General features: G+C 39.2%; 1 long non-coding RNA gene and 1 pseudogene across 1 annotated transcript; one reads left to right on the plus strand and one right to left on the minus strand.

The window, feature by feature from the left end:
• Nucleotides 1-2,077: 2,077 nt before the first annotated feature.
• Nucleotides 2,078-2,715, plus strand: LOC121030096 (phosphatidylinositol N-acetylglucosaminyltransferase subunit P-like; annotated as a pseudogene).
• Nucleotides 2,716-5,511: 2,796 nt separating this feature from the next.
• LOC121030010 (uncharacterized) lies at nt 5,512-24,092 on the minus strand. Its single transcript, XR_005790026.1, has 3 exons — nt 23,632-24,092; nt 6,356-6,454; nt 5,512-5,537 (listed from the first exon to the last, which is right to left on the minus strand). It is a non-coding gene; the product is annotated as an uncharacterized LOC121030010 (long non-coding RNA).
• Between the last annotated feature and the right edge of the window lie 165 nt (nt 24,093-24,257).

The following is a 24,257-nucleotide window of genomic DNA, read 5'->3' on the forward strand; positions in this document are numbered from 1 at the left end:
ATTTGTTATGTAAAAGAATGTCCTTGATTTTAGGGTGTACACTTGAAATATTTAGGGGTAAGAAGCTTCATATCTGCAACTTTCAATTTTATCTTTTTGAGAATCTTTTAGGTGAAGAGTATCTTTTAAAATCTTCTTGCAACTTTTCTGTAAGTCTGAAAGTATGTTAAAATAAAAACATATAAGAAAAAAACTATTATCCTCATGTGGTTGATCTCCCTATTACTTATTTGGGCATTTATCATATGCTCTTTCCTCTACTTCATTTTGTTTTCCCCTCTATAGGATCTTCCGCCCACTCATCCTGGTGACAAAATTGAAAGTCTGGATGGAGTGGGCAGCCTTAGATTCTCCTAACTCTCAGATGTAAAAAGCATACATATTTCCATTTTTGCTTAATATCTACCAAATCCATCCTTCACACACAGTGGTAGTTGTTATAAGTACATATGCTGCTCTCATTATGTCATCTACCAGAGGTGGCTACAAGAATATGATGTGAGCCATTTGGACCAATTCCAATCCTCTTCTATAAATCTGTTCTAAAGCAAGAATACTCAGACACCTATAGAGTAGGTCCAAAGAAGACTAGGGGAGACTAAAATAGATACATTTGTATTTTTTTTAAGTATCTATACACTTGAAGAAGAGTTTGTGTGTCTTATACTTAAGTTGTGCAAATGTGTGTGGCTCATTCATTCATTCCTTCATTCAGAAGGCCTTATGGAAAAGCTAGTACTTGCCAAGTTTTATGGTACATTGCATAGATTCTAAAGGAGCTATTTCTAAAGGAAATCTATTTCTATAGATTCTAAAGGAAACATTTATCTCTCTCTCTCTCTCTCTCTCTCTCTCTCTCTCTCTCTGAATAGTACTTTCAGGAAAGAACAATGTGACAAGTGCTGTAACTGAATTATACACTATGTATCATGGACACAAAGGACAGCACAACTAACCTCAAAATAGTTGATATTAAATCACAAAAGCAAAAGTCAAAAAGCCATAAAAGACACCGGTGACATCTAACCGCCTTTGCCAGACCAACATCCTAAATCTTGTCTGTGGTATTCCTGACCAGTGAGTGCGAAAAGGGCCATAGTACCATCCCTATGCATTGGAACTGATGCAGTGGCAGGGGCATGGAAAAGGTGGGGCACTGGGACAGGGATAGAGTTGACCAGAGCATCAGATCCCCTAGCCTTCTGTCTCTACACATCCAGAGTGCCTCTACCTCATATCTTTAAAATATAGACTTGCCGAAAAATATTTCACTTGATAAAAAAGATATTGGTGCTAAAAAAAAAATCCAACAGAACATGAATTTTAGCACACAATTTCTCATATTGATTGTGTGGATGAGCGTGTGTTTCCAACTGGAATGTAATACTCTCAATACCTGCCATCTAAGTACACAGAAAGATTGTTCAAAGAGGCTGTGCTAACAGTAGTTGGTTTAAAGGACACTTGTTGCTGCAACATAAGAGTGAAAATCAGATACGACTTAAACATCCAGCGAATGGTTAGATAAATGTTACGTGAGCCATATTATGAAAGGATTTTTTACTGAGGTAGATCTATATGTGCTCATATATAAGTCTGTTCCAGATATATTGTCAAGTATACATATAATTTTATTACCATTGCAATGCTAACAAAGTATGAATCTCGATTTACAAACTTAGATAGGCAAGAAATGTAACTTTAAAAGTTTATAGTTTAGAGGGAGAGAGAGAGAGAGCACAAGCAGGGAAGGGGCAGAGAGAGAGGGAGACACAGAATCTGTAGCAGGCTCCAGGCTCTGAGCCATCAGTGCAGAGCCTCACGCGGGGCTCAAACTCACCAACCACAAGATCATCACCTGAGCTGAAGTTGGATACTTAACCAACTGAGCCACCCAAGCACCCCAAGAAATGTAATTCTTAAAAAAATAATGAACTTATTTTCTGTTTTAACCTTACTTTTATGTAGTAATAGAAAATTAATTTCTGATACTGCATTTGAGTTCCAGGAAGGCTTATTTGGGCCAAGCTGTGAGTGAAAAGACATCTCATCACTGGATTTGCCCTCTATCAGTACTTGGGATGCTAGGATCCACCCCTACCCTGTCTGGCCACCCATCTTAGGATCATGCCAATCATTTCTGTGTCTTCCCCTTCCCAAGTCTGGCTCTCCCAGCTACTTCCATACCCTTCCCAAGAGTCATTCCATTCATGCTAGGCTTTAGGAAATTCTGAGAGACTGTGTAAAGTCCAGTGGGTCCTCCAGCACTGCTTGTATGTGTGTGTTGGAGATTATCTAAAGCCACAGGGAAATGCTGGAAAATTCACTGTTACCTTTGCCAGAAAGAGTGATTTACGCCTTTGTTCTTTCCCTAAGCTCCCAATGTGGCTTCATACTCTATCTTGCATGGGCTTTCATTGCTGAATCTTTGCTAAACTCCTTAGGCTTAACTTATTGCCCTCAAAAATATTGGGCAGTTACACTGCCTGTCTGCCTCCTCATTACTATAGTAATCGGTTATGTACTCTTATTTGGAGTAAACATGATGAGTATCTCTCCACACTCAACTCCATTCCTACAATCACAGGTAACTATGCTGAAAATCAATAGCAAAAGAAATACTAAGAGACCATCCCCACATCAAGAGACATTCCTATTAGGGAAGTAAACCAAATGTTCTTCCTTGCAGCCAAAGAACTTTACACCAAAATCTGAATTGTACATACACCAACAGCAAGCATTTATTAAAAGTTTTTGGTATAATACTTTGGGCCATAATTATTTTGACTATCTGCTTATGATCACCTGATACTGAAATGTAAAAAAATGTAAGATGAACTCCTCTTAGATTAAGTTCCATTAATATTATAAGTGTTCTCTAATATTAGTTATTAATGGACAGAATAAATAAAATATTGCATTACCATTAAAAAAATCCAAGGGGTCTAGACACCCCACTGACATCTCTTTTGCTCCTGGGGCCTGGCCACCATCCCTGGCTGAGAGTGTACCTAGAAAGCAGGAACAACCTCTATACCTGCATAAGCATGCTTATGTCCTGTCTCTTCACTGCCAAGTTCACCTGAGCTGGAGAGGCAGGACAGATGACCTTCTTTCTCAGGAACCCACAAGGAAGGCTGTCTCATACAGTTATGTAGTTTGAACACTGGACAAAGATGCTTGGGTGTGAATAGGGCTGAAATCTAGAAAGACAAAACCCTTGGCATGGGGCCAAGGCTGTTGGAAGAAGGAGGGGCTCTTGTCTTTGTACAAAGGTGTTGTCAGCTGTCTAAGCCACTGCCCCCAGGAAGGATCTGCTCAACAAGGCACCTTATTGTAATTCATTCACCAAAATGTGGCCTTTTTCTAATTTTTCGGAGAGAAGCAGCATACGTTGCCAGAGGTCCTTTCTTCCTCTCTGAATCTCTCTCTTCTCCCAAGAATTGAAATTCTTTTATCTAGTCTTGGAAGCCTTAAGGCTTCTTCCGACTTATCATATATTTTTCCAAATCTCTTTTTATTCCCTGTGTCTTTCTATTCCCTTAAGGGCTAGAAACTAAAAAAATAGAGACTCAAAAGTTGTTGACTTCCTTTTTTTAATGTATTTTGTTGGGTCATCTTTTCCCTGAGGTGTCAAACACAGAATGCGTGCCAGCTGACAGAATGGGTGAAAGGCCAGGACCACCAGGAAATAAAGTGGAAAGAAAACCCCTCAGTTAATATTTCAAAATGCCATCTGCCATTGTGTGTGCATAGACTAGTTGTGGAAGGCTACACACAGGTCTAAATTGTTAGCAGTAATTCCTCTTGGAAGTGAAATTTGGAGATGAGACTTGTATTTTTCACTGTATACATGTCTGCATTGGAAGTGTTTTTAATGGAAGCTTATGTGACTTTTGCACTTTTTTGAAAGATAAGCTTTTTTAAAACTGGAGGAAAAGTGCTTCTGTGTACTTTTAGTGATGGTGTTCAGAATGACAATTTGTTCTTGCTTCTCGTGAGTGTTTTGCAGTACATCTACCTCCCTATGTCAGAGCTAAAATATTTTTAAGTTCTTGCATGCTGGTTATAATTCTCACATTATTTCAAGTTGCAGAAATGGCAATAGTAACTGACAGAAATAATATGGACTGAAATGTACATAATTTGCATCATTTAATATAATTTACTTCCCAGGTAGAACCACAAAGAGTCCCACACTGGACTGCTGATTTCTCCTTTCCTTTTGCAGATGAGGAAGGGCCAATACTTAACAGATAACAAGAGTAAGTCCCAAAGGGTGGCCCAAAGGAATAGAGCTGAGAGAGCTGGAACCAAACAAAGCTCCAGTTCTCTGGACTCCAGTCCAGTGTTACTTCTATTATAGACCATGTTTTCTCAGTTTGCAGTACTTGTCTCCTTCCGTGAAATATAGAGGATGGTGGGGAAAGGTGGATTTACATGAATGAGGTTTAAGCTTCAAGTGCCTGCTTTGCATGGGCCCTTTCTAAGGTCCTAGGAGGGCCGTAGCATTGAGTTCACACGGGCACATGGTTTTTGTAAAATGTGAAAAGTAATTTTTTTTTTTTAACAGGATTGGTTACGGCCCCTGTCTCTTTCCTCTCCAGGCTCCCTTCATACGAGGTGGCACTGGGGAGCCTTGTAGCTTTTGAGGATATGAGTTAAGGAGCAGTTGATTAAGTTGGGGATACACACAACTTCAGCATATTGTCACTTATATGGTTCACAGCTACTTCCATGAAAGCTTTTGCCAGCTGTCCCAATGTAGGGATAGATTCTATGAATACCCTCACTGCCCACTGTGTCAACTCTCCTGGTCTTCTGACACAAAGGTACAGGGCCAGAGGCTGATTCTTACATAGCTCGGCTCTGAAAGTAGGTGTGGTGGAGGCTGAAGTTATGGAGCCAGAAGCTAATCTGTAGAAAATTCTTCCAACATCAAGAACATAAAATTTTAACAGAGGGTTTGGTTCCCATCAAGATCTAATCAAAACAGATGCCTTCTCCTCTCAGGACTATATTTGAGAATGCGCTATATATACAATTATAAAAGCTCCATATTTTTCATAGTTTATGGTAGTTGTGTGAAACAAAATATTTCAGAATTGCTAGGTTTGAAGGGAAGAAAGCTGTAACTATACTTAAAATAGAGCAGGTCTGTAACAGTTCAACAGCATGACAAGAGGTATTCACAATTGACAACAGATGACAGCAGTTTACATGTCATTACTAATAATGATGGTGCTAACATTTTGTAAACAATAAATATTTTTTAAATATTCAGTCAACACTAGAACAAATTATCTTTCTGTTCTCCCTACAGAACATAAAACTGGTATTTAGTAAGAAAGCATCCAGAAAATTGCTCTTTCTATGGGGTGCCTGAGTGGCTCAGTGGGTTAAGCATCTGACTACAGCTCAGGTCATGATCTCACAGCTTGTCAGTTCAAGCCCTGTGTCTGCTTTGAGCCAGGAGCCTGCTTCTGATTCTGTCTCTTTCTCTTTCTGCCCCTCCCTGACTCGTGCTCTGTCTCTCTCTTTCTCTCTCTCTCAAAAATAAATACACATTAAAAAAATAAAATCGTTCTTCCTGGACTTTTTTTTAGTTTTATTTATTTAAGTAATCTCTACACCCAGTGTGAGGCTCAAATTCACTTTGATCAAGAGTCAGATGCTCTTCTGACCGAGCCAGCCAGGTGCCCCAATTCTTTCTGGGCATTTTATTTGGTATTTGTAACTCTGTGAGGTTCTATAAATGTATAATTTGTGTGATCTTTTCATACCTAATTTCATATTCTTTTTTTGGAAGAGAGCCCCTCAAATTATGTATGCTTCAGGAAGCCCTGAAACTCAGATTCACCACTAATGGTGAGTGTAGTTTTAGATTTTCTTCTGATGCTTGCCTCTAGCAGCTTCATTAATCCCTGCGTTTTGCTGACTTCCCATCACACTTCTACTTCTTCTCTCCTTCATCTCTGAAGGTAACATAAGCCTTTCCAAGAATGAATTGTTCTTTGTTTCAATTTCCATTGCAGTCGGTATTTAATCTCTGTCATCATACATATCAGAATCTGCTCTGGATTAATTTATTCATGAAATATAATTTGAGGACCAATTATATGCTGTGTTCTGTGCTGGGTCTCATTACCTCCCTTAGACCAGGCCTTGCCTAAGCCCCTGTATTTTAGAAGGCCCTCCAGCTACTCCCCTCCAAATGGGCTAATCCAGAACCCTGATCTCCTTTCTATATCACATTTGGGGTACCTGGGACTCCAAAATTCCTAGCTTAAATCCACACAGTCTGCTTCTGTGTGGGCTTCCCCCACTGGTCCTTCCCCCCAAAGGACTGACTTACCTCTGGGGTGCTCACTCCAAGGGCCAAGGAGAAACTGCTATTGCAGTGGGGGAAGAGAATGCACAGAGCTCAGGTATAAAGCTGGCGTGTCCACAGGAGCTGTAATGGGAAAAGAAAGGAGCAAGCTAGTAACCCCATTTGTATTCATGTCCTGGACCTTACAAATGTCAGTTGTGGACCTGCTAAGACCATAGTTGAGTATCTGTATCTTGTTTTTTATCCCAGTGATTCCTAAACTTTCTCTGTCTCTATAAATTATTTTCAGGGCATAACTAGGACAAAAGAAACGCCTAACAGTTCCACTTATTAAGTAATTAGGTCCAAACAACTTACTAGTAATAATTCACATGGTGTCTGACTGATGTCATATTGTTTCCCGCAAAAATGTAAAGTATCCGGTGAATACACTGTGAATTCCTCACAGACACCTAGGGGACCTCAATGCACAGTTTGAGAATCGTGGTTATATCCACTAGACTATGAGCTTCTTTGGAGAAGTTATATCTGACTCATCATGGCAAACTGTATCTTCCAAAGATGACCACTTCTCAGTCCCACATGCTTTTCTCGAAACTTACCACTCCCTCAATAAGATACAAAGTCTAACTCCCTTTCCTCAGAATTTGGAGGGGCTAGCAATTCATGTGTAATTAACAGAATGCAGCAGCAATGACACTGTGTGACTTGAAGTGCTGGGTCACAAAAGGGGATTAGCTTCTACCTTGTTGGCCAGAACATTTGCTCTGAAGTCATCATGCTGCAAGGAAGCCCAAACCAGCTCAGAGAGACCCATGGATAGACCCTGAAGATACTTGAAGGAAGATAAATAAGTCCTCAGCTGCTCCAGCCACCTGCTCTTCCAGCTCTAACCACTACCTTAGTGCAACCACATGAGATATCCAATGCCATAACTGCCCATCTGAGGCCTTCCTGAATTCCTGTGTCACAGAATCTGTGGTCATGATAAAATGACTGCTGTTATTTTCAACCATCAGTTTTGGGTGACTCCTTTGGCAGCAAGGGTAACTAGAAAACTTTTTTTTTTTTCTTTTTTGCCTTAACAACATAATATTTTGAGTACTTTGGAGGTGCAGTAAATGCTTATCAAATTAAATATAAAATGAAACATCTCAAAATATTGACTAATCTAAATTTCAATGATGATTTAAAAAAAACAAATTATAGATGTATATGTGGAAAAATATGGGAACTTAGGGTAAATGTACACTGATGCCAGAGAAAACTCCATAGTTTCAGGGTTTGAGTTTTTTTTAGAGTTTTCAAAAATCCTTTAGATGACTCCGTTTCCTTACCTTTTGTTTTTATCCCCCCAAAGGGCAGGGAAAGAATTCTAAACACTCATTTGCGAACTCACTATATCATGAGGTCACCATAGGGGTTGTATATACTGAATTTCCCATTCTAGTTAATTGAGGATTTTAATTAGTCATTTCAGACTAAGCAAGGTACTACTGTAATTGGTGGACCCCAAAGGCAGCCATCTGCTTCCTTTGTGAATATTAATACTATGTCATGTAGGGTCTAGTAAGGAGAAGAATTTGTCCAGTAGGAATTTTGTTAACATTAGCAAAAGGTGAATGCCTCGGAAATTAAATGGAAGAGCTAGGAGAGCAAACAGATTAAAATAAGAAAAAGGAAAAGAAAAAGCCTAGGGAGAAAGGAAACAGTCTAATTATTTGCTATGTTAAGAGAATCAACTGAGTTTAACCTGAGACATCTGTTTGTGCCTGGTGTTGTTTTTCATTGGAGTGGAGGGAGGTAATTAAAATGCCATGTAGCTGCTTGCCTTGTATGCATTTCTAAGCATAATTCAAACTCTTATGAATCTGCCCTCTCAAAGAAATAGCTGATTATAGAAACAGAACAAAACCTCTTTGATCCCTCTAGTGATACAACTAGGTCATGAGAAGCGGAATTCCAAATATACTCTGTTTTGGATGACTCTTCATGGAAAGTCTGACTTTGGGAGGTTTTGAAATGCACAATGACAGAAACCAAGGCAGAATATAAAGCAAAGGACTTGCTGGCATGAAAAAACACCAACTCTGCAAAGGTTACCTAAATGAATTTTTTGTTAACATGACTATTTTTTTCTAACTTCCTTCAAAATAGGGTTTTTCTAATGAACAGTACCTAAAAGGTATACTGATAGGTATCAGGGGTGTATAAAGATAGATGAATTGATGGTGCCATGCAAAAATATCTTTTAGTGGCTTTGTTATCTAAAATACATAAGTGTATCTTTGTATTCTAGTCAGAGGAAAACTTTTGTGCTTTTGAAATTAATTGTGCCTCTCTCTAAAAGTAAAAAACTTGGGGTGCCTGGGTGGCCCAGTTGGTTAAGAGTCCAACTTCGGCTCAGGTCCTGATCTCATGGTTTCTGAGTTCAAGCTCAGTGTTGGGCTCTGGGCTGACACCTCAGATCCTGGAGCCTGCTTGGGATTCTGTGTCTCCCTCTCTTCTCTGCTCCTCCCCCACTTGTGTTGTGTCTCTTTCTCTCTCTCAAAAATAAACATTAAAAAAAACTTTATGCAAAAAACTTAATCAAATATTTTGCAGAGAATCTAATAATTAAATTTTTTTCCCAGTAAAAGAATATGATTAGGATAAGGCTATATGTCCATTAAAGTTTTCCTCCCCTTTCAAAGAACAGGCAATCATGCACAAACTGGTTTAAGAAACAAAAGCGACATGATGGCTCTTAAAACAGTAAACTCAATGCTAGGACTGGCTTCATGTATAGCTCAGTCAGGGACATGGCTCTTTTTTTCTACAGTTTCCTTGGTTTTGCCCTTCTCCATAATGTCACCTTCAGACTTCCTTCAGGATTCCGAAACAAGTCTTCCAGGAAGGAGGGTTTCACACGTTCTCACTCACATCTCAATATGCTCCCTGATTGAACTTCCCAAGCATCAATCCCAGTTGCCTGGGGACTATGTATATACATACATAAGCCTATACAAGCAGATAGGAACATTCTGATTGGTTGGTCTATCCCAATTCAGTGTCGACCCCTGGATGGGAGTCTGCTCAACCTCGCCTCAGCTAATGGCTACTACACAGGGATGAGGCGTGGCTCTTCAAAGGAAAATTTGAGTATTGCAATTTAGGAGAGCAAGTAGGAGTAGGTACTGGGAAGATAAATAACGTTCACTCCAGGTAGTTCCTATTAAGTATCACAGTAGCTCCTCTGTTTTCTGGACAAGTAGAACTATGGGCAAGTATAAGATTTTTGTCAGAGAGAATAATCCTTCTATTTTAAACTACATTTTTTTAAATGTAGAAACAATGAGTTTATCAGAAACAAAGAATCAAGTTAGCAAAGATTTCAACCAAGGAAAACAGTTTATGGCAATATATCAGATTCTTTTAGCAAATATTAATGGAGCACTTATGAGTATCAGGTGCTGTGCTAGATTCTGGATACCAAGGCCACTTTATTATTTTTCTACACTAATTCTACATTGCAAAAAAATGACCTATCCAGCAAACAACAAAACTTTAGTTTGGTTTTCCATCTTAAAAATTAATCAGAGACACATAAATCATAAGAAATCCTAAGAGGTAAAAAAATGACAAATTTTAAGAAATCCTAAAAGGTAAAAAATGAAACTTTGAAGATAGCTGAAGCACTGAAACTTTGAGAATGAATTGACATTTTTATTAGTCTACTCAGTATCATTGTGACATAAATAGATATCGTTTCTGTTGCCTAAAAAGCATTGTTAAACATTTAAATAAATAATAAGTATGTAATTTCTCTTGGGTTTTAGAAAAAAAATGCCTTTTTTTCAAAAAAAAATATTCATGACTATTATTGTGAATCACGGTGATGCAAGGGCCCTCCAATTAGGAACAAAGATCATAAAATAAAACAAAAACAAAATAAAAAGTGTAGACACTAACATAGACATATAAATCATATAAATCCTATACACTATTGCTATTAACTTTAAAGCTCATTTCTCCACTAAATCATTCTCTACCAGTAAGACACTCTGATGAGGGTCCCCCAGATTTCTTATTTACCATTTAATTCCCTACAGAGTCAGACTGAGCCATCCTAACTCAGTTTGACCTCAACCTGAAGTTGCTTCTTCATCATATGACCTCAGAGTGCCACTGCGTATGCAGTATGCAGAATTAACCATAAGAATTAACATCTTTAGTATTCAAGGAGCTCACACCACTCACAGATTTCTAACAAAGAATAGCCTGTATTTTATACACTAGTTGAAAACCTAGCAGAAGTGTATACAGTCCTAGCCAAGCACACAGCTGACCTTGTAACAGCGATGACTGTATGCTGAGCACCCACTTCCCACTTTTCATATTTCCATCCTGCCCCCACACAGACAATCTCTATTCAGATGATCATTTTTACTAAATACTTCACCTCCCACAAAGCAATAGTATATAAGATTTATATAATTAGTGTTTGTAAGGCACAGTCAGAGCCTTGTCTGAAAGACAGCTTTGAAGAGGAAAGTATTGTTGATACTATGATGTCCTGGATTTTTATCCTTATCAAGACTGCTTCTGTGAGGAAGAGCTACAGAAATGATAGATGGGACCACTTTTATTCAGCACTGTTACAGGTGGCAAAACACTGCTGCAGGACTCAGGCAAGAATATGTCCCTTTCACTACAAATGCAGGTATGATACTTTATAGACCAGGGATAATGTTAATTCCATCCTCCTAACAGTATGCTTTGTACTGGTAAAGTTCAAGGAGCTTTGCAAGCACCATAATTTAGTGAAGGGTGAGATAAAAGCTACATATAGGAAAATTGAGGCATTTTGAAAAATTAACACATTATCTTTATTCAGCCATTAACCAAGAAGGGTTGACATTCAGTGCTACGAATGCTTTTCCCCATACAGACTATTTTTGTTGTTATTTAGGGAAGGAAGGAAAAGGAAATTGACCTTCATTGAGAATATACAATGGACTATATATAGTGAGAAGGTTTCATGTTATTTACCTTACTTGATCTTTAAAACAACTCAATGATGTATATTTTACAGTTGAGGAAACTAAGTCTTAGAAGAAAAATTAATATGGCTGAGATAACACAGGTTACTAAGTGACAGGACTGAGAACTTAAGCCTAATTCCAAAGCCATTGCTCTTTCCATTACACATACACAGTGGGAGAATAAACACCACCAATCTAATATAGTTGAGCCTTGAACAACATAGGGGTTAGGGGTGTCACTAATGGAGAATTTACGTATAACTTTTGACTCCCCCAAAACATAACCACTAATAGCTTAATGTTGACCAGAGGCCTTACCAATAACAGTCAATTAACATAAATTTTGTATATGTGTACTTTGTTATACCATTGGAATTTGAAAAAAATAGCAAATCATTTGAGTTCACAAACATCCTTTTCCTAAAATACATATTCCTACTAAGAGGGCTAAGAGACATTTAACATTCACAGCTTAGAGACAATTCACACTGTTTTCCCAATACCTCTATGAGATCGATTATAATAAGGAACTGTCCATTCTTATTAGGAGAATCAAAATGGAAGTAACTAATTTTTTTTAAGTTTTTATTTATTTGAGAGAGAGAGAGAGAGAGAGAGAGAGAGAGAGAGAGAGAGAGAGAAAGAGAGAGGAGCAGAAGGAGGGAGAGAGTGAGAGAATCCCAAGCAGGTTCCACAGTCAGTTCAGAGCCCAATGTGGGACTCAAATTCACGAACTGTGAGATCAGGACCAGAACTGAAATCAAGAGTCAGATTGTTTAACTGACTGAACCATCCAGGAGCCTCTGGAAGTAACTAATTTTAAAGCATGGGACATCTTGAGGGAAGGAAATGTTCAAGGATCAAGGTACAATGGTGGGCTTGGGACTTTATGAAGGCACTCAGGACTAGCAACTTGGGGAGATAGGATTCATGGGATGGAAGGTAGAAAGGCACTTGAGAGGATGTTAGGAAGACATTAGAGGATATGGAGGAAATATTTGACAAAATGATTCTAAAGTTCTTCCAGAAGTACAAGTGTTTTTTTTTTTTCTAAGTAATCTCCACCCGCCATGCACTTGAACTTGCAAACCCGAGATGATGAGTTGCACCCTCTACCAACTATATAAATAGAAAGGATGAATGGATATACAAAATGTGGTATTACATATAATGGACTACTACTCAGCCATAAGACAGAATGAAATTATAACACATGCTATAACGTGGATGAAAGCATGCTAAATGAAATAAGCAGATATAAAAGTACAAATATTATGTTCCACTTCTGTAAAATATCTAGAAAAGGCAAATTCATTGAGAGAGAAAGTAGATTAGAAGTTACCAGGGGCTTCGGGAAGGGGATTATAGGAAGCTATTATTTAATGGGCATGGAGTTTCTGTTTGAGGTGATGAAGTTTTAGAAATAGCGGTGATGGTTGCACAATGTCATAAATATAATTAATGCCACTGAATTGTACATGTGAAAACAGTTATAATGGAAGATTTTGTTTTATATTATACATGTTATGCCACAAATAAATAGTTAAAAAAAGGAAGAAAGAATAAGTCATGAAACAAAGAAAAAATGAAGAATGAAATTATCCCTTGTCTATTTATTAAAATACATTGTTTTAAATTATAATTCAATTAAAACAGTGAGATCCTGGCACAGAAACAGAGAAACAAGTCAATGGTATCAAATAGGAACTCTATAAGCAGACCCGATTATACACATGGATTTGGTAGGCAATTCAGAAGGAATTTAAGTCACTGAAAAGGTAATGTCTGAGCATCGACGGTTTATTCTGAGACAACTAATAACTCATTTAAAGGATGAACTCCCTCCTGGGGCAGGAATTCTGCCTGCATTGTGCTCCAGTGATTTCCCAAGCAAAAGCATGACACCTGGTACATTACAGGCATGCAGTTAATGTTTGTTGAATGAACTCAACGTAAAAAAATATACCAAAATAAATTCTAGGTTGAATAAAGATTGTTTCTTAATGGAAAAAAATATTAAATATTGATATAAAGTTGAAAAAGTAAAAATCTCTATGCATAAACATCAAAGGTTCATAAATAGGATTTAAAAGAAAATGACAAACTGAAAATATATGAGACAAACATTAAGTGCTTTGGTTTATAATTAGCACCTTTAATAATAAAAAGACAACTACCTCAAAAGAAAAACTGAGTATATTAACAGTCACAAAAAAATTATAAATAGCCAATAAGATTATGAAAAAAATTCTAATATCATTAATAATAAAAAACTAAAAATGATAGATAGTATTTCACCTATCAGGTTGGCAACTATTGAACTATCTAGTGTTGGTGATGATTCAGAAAACTGAGTATTCTTACACATTGCTGGCAGAGAAATAAATTGGTCCAAATGTTATTAATGGTAATTTGGCAGGAAATATCAAGTGTTTACAAGGTGAATACTGTTTGGTCACCTGAAGCTAGAAATTTAGACCAAAATAATTAAAATGCATACACTTTTTATCTATAAAGTTTTTCTAAATTTCAGCATTGTTCATAATAGAAAAAAATTGTAAACCCATTTAATTGCCCAATAAGAAACAGTTAAGTAAGTTTATGATACATCCATACTAAAACTACTACATTAGGAAAAAAAAAATGATGCTATAGACTATTTAATGAAATTCAGGAAATGTTCACTGTTCTAATTGAGGTTTAAAAAGCAATTTACCAAATAATACTAGGCAAAATCATTTCATATTTTGTAAAGATGAAAAAAATGGAAGAATAATCATCCTAATCACTAATGGTGATTGTCGACTAAGTTAAATGGCAATTTAAATGTTACTGCTAACTCAGCTTACTAATTTTTTTGCAGTAATCATGTATTGCTACTGTAATATAAAAAAAAAAAACATGGTTTCAATTTCATTAAAGATACAAAAGGAACAGGAAAGTAGGTCTCCTGTTCTCAGGACCCACAATTAGTTAATTAGCTATAATATCTGTTTCCTGTCATGTGTTCAGCATGTCACTAAGCACTTGATACCCATTATTTTATTTGTTCCTTACCCTTTTATTTAGGTGTCATTAACACCTGAGATCTCAGGTTCAAAAAAAGGAGCGCGCTCAAAGCCATGTAGTTAGTGACAGAGTTGGGAAAGACCTTCCTGCTGTCTGAAGCCAAGTTTATATTCTTAACCACAAATTTTCCTGTTGTGAAGTAGGTAGGCTTTTTGAAGGTAGACCCTCAAAACAAACAAACAAACAAAACACACACACACACACCCCAAACCAAACCAAAAAACAAAAACAAAAAAACCTACCATGTATTACATAGTTGCTATGAGATTTGGCCCAAACAATACATTTATAAATGGTCTTTGGGAAACAAATTTTTCTCAAACTGCATTGCCTCTACCTGTTTGCACTGTCTGTGCCAGATGCATCCTTTTTGGAGGCAATATCCAGTGGGTAGAGCACTGGCCCAGTTTTGGATTTCCTGCGTCAAACCTGACTCTACCACTTAATACTCATAAAACCTTGGGCAGTTATTTAACCTCACTGGGTTTGATTTCTCACCAGTAAAATAAAGATAATGATTGTCCTACCTCAAGGAGTTCTGGTAAGGATTTAATAAATGAATCCACGTAGTGCTTTGTTAGCTAACTGGCACAAAGCAAGCCCTTGATAAATGGCAGCTATTCCAACCATTAATGTATTTTCTGGATAGGAAGGGCCCCCCCCCCCCAAATCGCATGTTACACTGCTGTCGAATTCCTCAAAGAGCTCAATAGATGATTGATCAATGGATTGGAGATGGATGTAAAGTAATATCTGATGGCAAATCTCAGCACAGCAAGTTTTGCGCTCTGATTCAATAAGGGCCCCACCTTGTTAACCTTTATTCACTAAAAGGAGCTTTGTTTTATTCTTACCTGTAATACAGCGACTAAAAGAAAATCACTATTTTAAGGCTGTCTTGCATTTCCTTCTTAAACATTATTGTTGTTTACTGATTGAATATTCAATATTTAGATGCAAGTTTCTTTTATTTTGACAAGGCCTTTCAGGGAAGAATGTAACAATACAAGTCTAAAAACAGTTAAAGGACACCTCAATTGTAATATCCTTAAATATTTATGGTAGCCTGTAGAAAAGTAACTGTATCCTATTTTTCTCTTTCAGAAGGAAAGTAGCAGGAAGGAATCAGGGCTCAATCTTTCACTGCAAGTATTTAATCTGTATAAATCTGAGTTAGCTAGCAGTGTTCATGTGCCATAGGTTACTCTGAAGTCATTGAAGCTGAAAATCTCACGTTTAGAAAATTCTCTTAATCCTTAAGAGTATAACCTTATGCTTATTTTAATAATGACATGGCAGATTTTAAAACAAATCTGTAAATATTGATGTGTAAGTCACGGCATAATTCCGTAAATTCTCCACAAAATAGACAGTGAACATGTTCTTTCATGTAAATTGGGTCATTTTAAATAAACCCAAGTAACCTATAGAAAAACTATGAGTTTCCTGAAGGCCAAGTTAACAGTCGTGACAATGCTCATCCAGTGGCATAAAGACTTATGCAGAGAAACAATGAATATCAAAAATTCCACTTAGAAGGACAAATTTTCCTGGAATTTTTCTTCTACTACAATGTTTTTGATTCAAATTAGTGATGACAACTAAAACAAGGAAGAAACTTGATTGGATCAATCTAATGAATTACAGATCTGAACATGTCATTTCTCTTAACCTCCAGTAACTCTCAAATGACTTCAAGACACCCAGCTTGGCAGGCAAGCTTTTCCATGGTTTGGATACAACCTAATTCATTTCCCCAACACAACTCTCTCCCTTCTACCCACCTTTCCTCCATATCCTACACTCCAGCTAAGGATCACCTCTTTTCCTAAGATTCACCTGCTTCTTCAGCTTCCGTGTATCTTTGCAAATGCTGATCCCTCCCCAAGAAAGTGTATTTAAGATTGTAGCTATTCCAGACATCCTTCAAAACTTTGCTCAAATGCCACTTTTTCTCTTATTCCCATGATTGTACCAAGGGATAGATAAGGGATTAGACAATCCTCCTCATAATGTTTGACAGCAATACAAAGACATCCCAATACACATAATCTCTAAATGAAAATCGTGCTTATTATATAAGTGGAAATTGAAGACAAATATCCTTGGGTCATCCCCACCCTTCCAACATCATCACTTCCCTCTAATTCTACCCCAAAATTTTGGAACTACCACTCATGAAATCTCCCTTTAAAAATGAATTTTCATTGGGGTGCCTGTGTGACTCAGCTGGTTAAGTTTTCAACCCTGGCTTTTGGCTCAGATCATGATCTCATGATCTCACAGTTCTGAAATTGAGCCTGAGTGGGGCTAACATCAGGGAACCTGCTTGGTATATTCTTTCTCTCCCCCTCTCTCTCTCTCTGCCCCTCTCCTGCTCGTGTGAGTGCTCTCTCTCTCCTTCTCTCTCAAAATAAATAAATAAATAAATAAATAAATAAATAAATAAATAAATAAACAAACAAACTGTAAAAAAAGAAAAAAGGAAAAGAAAAATGAATTTTTTGCTTTATGTCCATAGCATGCAGTTTTTCTTTTACTTTGGCCTTAAATAAATCCCATCTTGTGTAACAGTTCTTTGTGTTTAGACTCCTATATTATTTCTCCTGCTATTTCCTGAGAGTGGAAATTAAGTCTTATTCACCAGGTATTACCCACACTGCTTAACAGGGAGTACTGCTCAAAGTAGGTATTCAGTACATCAGTGGCCTGGAAATGAGAACGAATTTAAGACAGGCACAGTCTGAAAAATCAGGCAGGATTAATGAGTGAGTCTTATTACTTTCAAGTATATGAACTAACAATTCTGTCAGTGATCTCTGTTCACAATCTCTTTGGTTTCATTTTTAGATAATTCCCCCACCCCCACAGTTCTGTTTACTTAGCCCCCACTCTGATGTTCCCAACATATTAGTTCTCAAACTACATTTTTGAATGAGAACAGTATTTCACTGCAAAAATCAAAGTATGGACATTCTTTTCCCAATTCATACAAACACATTAAATCACCGTTGGATTTTTTTCATTTTAAATTTTGTTCACACCTTTGTTTTCACAACTAGAATCATGCAAACAAATATAGTCAGTTTATCAATATTTCATGGGTTCACACAAGCAGAGCATGATTTCTCAGGTGTTTCACCTGAACACCAGAAAAAAATCACTCTCCCAACCTTTTAATATAACAATCTTATTCCCCTTGCACCAAGAGCTTCAAAATACAAAAGTCTGCTTTTCTAAGAGACTTAGAATATACACAAAAAAATACACAATAGAATAGACAAAAGACAAGGTATTTCAGTATCTAAAATAAAATAAAATAAACTTGAATACAATGATTGCAATTTTCAGAAATAAAGAAAATAAACTTACAAAATTTGTAAATTGGTTTACAAATGGTGGTTTAATTATACAATGCTGCACTTTCCTGACTTGAATATCTGCTCTATGCCAGATATTACCATAGCCTTTTATTTACTAACAATCAAGTCATGTCCATTTAAAAACTTTTAATTACTTTGTGCTTTTTATATCAATCTGCATATAGACACTCCTATCTACTTGTAGTTAGGTATACGTGTTAAGTACCCATAAACAACGTTTGTATGGGTCTTCTATTTCCTATTCATATTTTGATCTATTTTCAGACATTATGAATGTTCCTGTTGAGACCATTCTAGCAAAATCTTGATAGCGAGCGCTGACAAGTAAATCCTACAACGCTGTGAGTTTTGATTCATGCATGATTCAATGAAGCCCTCGAATTCTCAGATTAAAAGTGCTATGGAAACACCTTTCTTACATATTCAAGATGCACCTTTCTTACATAGTCAAGGCACAGTACACAGCCTCTCTGCATGCTGCAGCTGAGCATGATTGCTCTCTACCAAGCACCGTGACATTTTGTTTCCAAACAGGTTGTGTTGCACCAATGAATGCTAAAGTCCTAAAAGAACTGTTATTTTCTTTAAAGTATTCACTTCCTAGAAATGGAATGAGCTATTACTTGAAACCAAAATCTATCTCTAAAAACTATATCTCCAATTCTTACATTACTACCTTGAATTATTTTGAAAGCTAAAGGCAGAAATTTTTTTTTAAACTTCTGTGCTTTGCCTTTCAACTAATAGATACCCAGAATTACTTAAATTCTGGGTAACCAGAATCTGCTAAAACCAATACAGCCCTGTCTTGGGGGGGGGGGGGGGAACTTGTTATTTTTCTATGTTTCTCATAAAGTATGCACTTCAATAGGTTTGCAAAGCATGAAGGTCCAAAAATAACCTGTTATTTTTTTTTCCACAGAAAATCTAAAATTAGCAAGTTCTTATTTCCAACCTAGGAGAGTTCTCCTCTCCATAAAGTCATCTATCAATTTTTAAATAAGCAGATAAGGGCATAAATATGCACACATCTAATAAAATGTTCCAATAAAAATGTTAAGAAAATATAGGTGTTAATTTGCATTCTAGTGGGAAATAATTTTACTCTTATATTTTTCCACAGAAATTGATATTTCAGAAACATGTAGAGTTTCTTTCTTTCACTTTCATCAAATAATGCCAACCAACCAGATCCATGAATCTTTGATATATTTTTTTTTTCTAAAACTGAAAGCAGAAACTTTACTGTGGAGAATCCAGATTTTTGAAACTCTTTGAGGCACAGGTCCTATTAATGGCAATTATTTACTCTTGAGAGCTTAGTAGATGGCTTATTGGGCTATTAGTAGATAAACTATTGTCTTCATTTTTTGCATAATATGAATGTTATTGTTCATTTTATAATTAATATAATACTTGGAAGAGAATTTTAGACAAAGTATAATTGTTTTAAATAAAATTTCTTAAGTCTGTGAACACAGCAATCATATAGTTCTTTTAGAATTCAGCTGCTGGATAAAGTTTTTCTTTGTTGAAAAACAGATGTGCTTCCTCTTTTCTGGTTACAAGAATTAGAAAACACTATGTTTCTCTTTCTGACTTGGCTGCCAGGAAGCTCTGGGCTAAACTAAGGTCCCATTAACAGTAAATGCTTTCCTGGTGTTTAAATTCATGGTTGTTTATTTCTAGTTACTTATGCCAATGTATTTAAATTCTATATATATGGAAAGAAGTAGGGAGTTCGTTGGTTTCAAAAAGGATTTCATTTCAAACCATTTATTGTACACCCAGTACGTGTCAGGCCATACTCTAGAGGATGGGCATGCAGTTAGTTAAAAGGTTTCTTCCATGAGAGAAGTGAATATATCCTTACTAACTCTATCCTTAAAGAGGAAAAAAATATCTCGCAGTCAAACCAACTTCAAGAAAACAGAAATTTAAAAGAATTTCCTTGAAAGAAAAGCCTGCCCAACATCAATTTAGCCCTCACAAAGAAGAAGTTGATAAGAGTGGGTGAAGTTATCTTTTGACTGTTGCTTACAGGGATATGGAAAACTAGTTACCTAATTATACAACCTTCTCAAGGGTCTAGCAATAAAACCAGCCTCTATTCCTGGGCATGTTCTAAGAACTAATAACACCATTCCTGAAATAAAAGCTTTTAAATAAATTGCCTGTTAATAACAAATCAATTTAAACATTCTAACTTCTAAGAAAGGGGGCTTTGGGTATAAGATTTCCTACCTCAGAGTTTTTGATGTAACAAATAAGTAAGTAGCACCACTTGGGACAAGCCAAGAAATATGATGTACTTTATGTGGCTAGGCAAAAATAATTGTTAGCTAGTAAAGCATTTCCCTTTTATCAATGACTTCAAGGTTGGTGGGCCTAAATTGGCACTTGCTTTCAGCTTTGTTTTACTTTAGTGCCTTCCTAACATGTGTTCTGTCTTACATGACCCTCGGTTGGCCTGCCTTCTGCCAGCCTGATGTTGAGAAAGGTATTAAAATTTACAAGGATCTTGCCCTTGGCCTCCACTCTCAGGGGGCAGCCTTTTCACACACTTTAAAGCATTGCCAGCTCACAATAGCCCTGTAGTCAGGGAGGGCAGCCCAACAAAGCTGCCCACAGATGCACGTGCTGGTCACCTGCCCCAGCAATTGCAAATAGACTACCACTTCTCAGCAACCTGTTTATCTTCCCCTTGCAAGAGAAAGCTGTGTAAATAATTCTAATACATATTTCAGATAGGGCAAAAAATTAGACTGCTCAATTTGAACTCTGTGCACTTAGGTTTCTCAGACTAACATAAAAGTCTTTACATAACAGAACTGCCTGCAATCTCACTGAGAACTAAATTAAACATTTTTTTAAATGGTGCCATGCCTTGGTGACTTAAGAGAAGCCAAACATTGGAATGGCAGATACTTTCTAAGCAATTGTAAGGAGCACCTCAAAGGATTCAAAGAAGTCACAAATAGCAAAACATGTGACAAGTGATTTTGAAACATTAGAGTGCTCTAACGAACAAAAAAGCAGACCAAGAAGATTTTTTTTTTAATTCCCAGGTTCCTTTCCAAAATACTGCCAGGAGAATTTCAGAATTACAGCAAAGCAATCACTTCATTAATTTGTGCAAGAAAACTCAAATTTTGTGGGACAAGATAAAACTAGGTCAATACCACCAAACTTTTTAATACAAGTACAAAAATTGTAATTTAAACAGCTGTAAAATTAAATGGGTGGGAGAAGAACTGGGGAAGGGGATCAGGGCCATTGAGTCTGAGGTTTCCAGATCTTGGCTTTCGATATCTCACTCTCATGTCTTTAAGTGAGCTAAATCACATAAGCACAAAACATGAGCTAGATGACCAATTTCGGGAAGACGGCAGATTCTCCCCTCCTCCATTCCCTTTAGATCCGTCGCTCTGGGCTTTCTCTCCTAATGGCATTTCGTTTCTAGGAAAGTCCTTCATATCTTTGGGTCTCATTATCTCATTGTACAAATCTCTGAAAAGGAAAGAACCGCGGTTTGCTCTGCAATCGGACATCTTTTCTTCTGCCCCGGCTCTTAGTAAGCCTTCAACCAACTTTCGCTGAAAAGCATGTAGCGGAGGGGCGTTGAGGCTTGAAATCCCGCCGCTCTCTCATTCTCTTTTCTTTCTCTCCGCACTGGCCACCCCTCCAGCCCCCTCCAGCCCCCGACAATCCACAACCGTTCCTAAGCAAACTGGGGCGTTTTAAAGAGTTTCCTCCTTCTGTTTCCTCCTCTGACCTGAGAGTCACTTTCAGTGGAAGACAGATCAGGCAAGACGCCTAACCAGGAGATAGTCAAATAGGATACTTGAGGGAAATAAAAGACCTGATTGAAAAATCCCATGCTTCCAAATTACTATTAAGTATTTTGCATATAAGTGAGCATATAATGCTTATGACAGTGTTAAAAACACCGAGGTCTTTTGTCTTAAGCATTCTTGTTTATTTAAAAGACTTATACAGCGCTTACCATGTGCCAGCGGTTTTCCAAAAGGTTTTAATATGACTCTCTTTGTAAAAAAAAAAAAAAAAAAAAAAATAATAATAATAATAATAATAATAATCGACATTAAATCCGCGTGTGCTTTTCCGTGCTGTATTTTTCTTTATAACACGTTAGAACAGTTAAGTCTTCAAAGGCAAATATGGAAAAACTATATATAAGTAGTTGCTACTTTATTGCAAGCCAACCATTTTCCTCTTTGCAATGTTTCACATTTATAGTAATCAAATGCACTAATATAGTGAGAATGAACTCTATTTTTTTTCAGTGACAATCTCAGGTTTTGCCTCTGGCGTTTAGAAGCGCGGGATTACTTGCTCTCGTGGCAAACGTTAATTGCACCTGTAGGCATTTGTTTTTAGAAAGACGTGCAGCCCTCTCTGAAAGTTGTGAAGGTTGAGTTCGCGCCAGGCCTGCTGCTAGCGCGTTCACCTGTGGCCTGAGCGGACAGGTCATTGGCACATCCTCCTTGGATGCGGGGCGGACAACACGCCCGTCGGGCTCAGCCCCGCAGGCCTGCGGGCATCTGGAGCTGAGTGGCGTAGGGGAGGTCCGAGAGCCCGAGGGATGCGGGCGGGCTCAGCTGCGTTCGGCGTGCCCAGCTACTCAGCCACTGCAGACCAGCACAGGCCCAGAGACCCGCGCGGACTGGGCTCCCGCCCTGAGGCCGATGGCCGAATTGGGCGGGGGGGGGGGGTCATCGCCCCCCACCCCCGCGTCCCGGGCGTCCTGAGCTGACCTGGTCCAGCCCACCAGGGCCCGCTCGGCCCCCGCCGACTGTGTGCTTTGCCTGGGGTTAAGTTTCAGAAGTCAGGATGAAACGTTTTGGATTTCTGTTCACACGGTTATTGCAGGCACCGCGGTGGGGACCGCACAAAAGAAACGAGGGCGTGTGGGGAAGGGGTTTTGTGTTTTAATGAGGGCTTAACACGCTGGCTGCACGTCCTTCCCGCTCTCCCCCGCCCAACCCCCGCCCGGGCCCAGTCTTTTCCCGTCTCATCCTTTCCTCTCCTCCTCCCCGCCCCGCGCCGGTCTTCTGTGGGGACAGAATGGAGTGTCAAAGGGACGCCCTAATCAGATCCCTAGAAAATCAGGAATCCGTCCGTGGCGGAGGGTTGTGATGAATGACAGACGCCCCTTTCTCAGAGCCGTTTCTCCACTAAGCACGGAGCTGTCCCGGAGCAAGGAGCCTCCGGCTCGCCCGCGACCAACCCGCCGCCCGCCTCCCGGTACCGCGGCGCCGGGGCGGGCGAGCCGACGCCGCCTCTCGCCCTGGGTCTGCCCAGCTCCTAACCCTCGCCGAGGCACGTCGGCGTAGCCTCTCCAAGCCCCGCAACACAGGGGAAGAGCCGCTTAAAAACATGTTTTCCAAACACTTCTGTCGTTTTTACAACCCACGTTGTCTAATGCACTAAACACAGGACACGAATTCGTCCTTTAGAAAACAAACTGATTTTCCAAGCGCGGTTTTTTCACGTTCGGGATTCTAATGAACTCTGCCGCTGCGACGGCACACACCAAGGGGAGCGGAGAACTGCCATCATCCGGATAATCCAAGCCCGAAAACCTCGAAGTTGAAAAACTACTAAAAGTGTGTCCTGAAATACCTGCACCATTGCTCTAGTCTTTCCCGCCGCCGGAGGAGACACAACTCCGGCTCACGGTCTACTCAGCGGAGTCTACTACCCAAGGCCCCGGTGGCCAAATGGAAATAACTGATGTAGAGCAAAGCGAACGTCACATGGTAGCCGACCTCAGACCCTCCGACAGCCAGCGGTTAAGTACCTGGTCGGGGAAACTCACGTCCTTATCTGTCCACAGCCCAGAGGCCGCGGAAGCAGCCTCGGGAGTTGCCAGGGAGAAAAGCAACTTTCATTTAAGGTTTTCTAAAACCCCAGAGGGCAAATGTGACCGTCAGGGTCAGCCAGTCAGCAGTTTTGGTCCAGACGAGGGACGGCCGAGTGGGGCGGTTCGGTTAAGCCACGGCGCCTCCCAACGTCACTACACGCTCGCTCACACTCAGCCACGCGCTTGGAGTTATTCTTTAAACACAAGACAGAAACTTCACCGTCAGACTGTGGGGGGGGGGGGTGAGGAGGAGGGCCGAAACCCGAGGTCCGGAGCCCGCCCCTCAGCGGCCTTCTCTCGCCGCGCTCGCGCCCACGTCCGCGTGCTGCCCTAGCGGGAGCTATCAACCTCACGCTCAGGCTCGCCGCTGCCTCTCCCGCCCGCGCGCAGCTCCCGGACCCCAGGTGCGCGGCCGCGTTCCCACGCCTCTGCAGAAGCCTCCGCCGCGAGCATTGGCGAGCGCGGCCCCGCCCCTCCGCCCCAACCAATCGCGGGCCACGCCGACCCCGAGGAGGCGGAACGCGGCGGGGCGGCCGGGGCCTGCGCGCCGGAGGCGGGCGAGG

Source organism: Herpailurus yagouaroundi, unplaced genomic scaffold, assembly GCF_014898765.1.
Source record: "Herpailurus yagouaroundi ecotype Mexico unplaced genomic scaffold, PumYag 139, whole genome shotgun sequence".
Classification (NCBI taxonomy): Eukaryota; Metazoa; Chordata; class Mammalia; order Carnivora; family Felidae; genus Herpailurus; species Herpailurus yagouaroundi.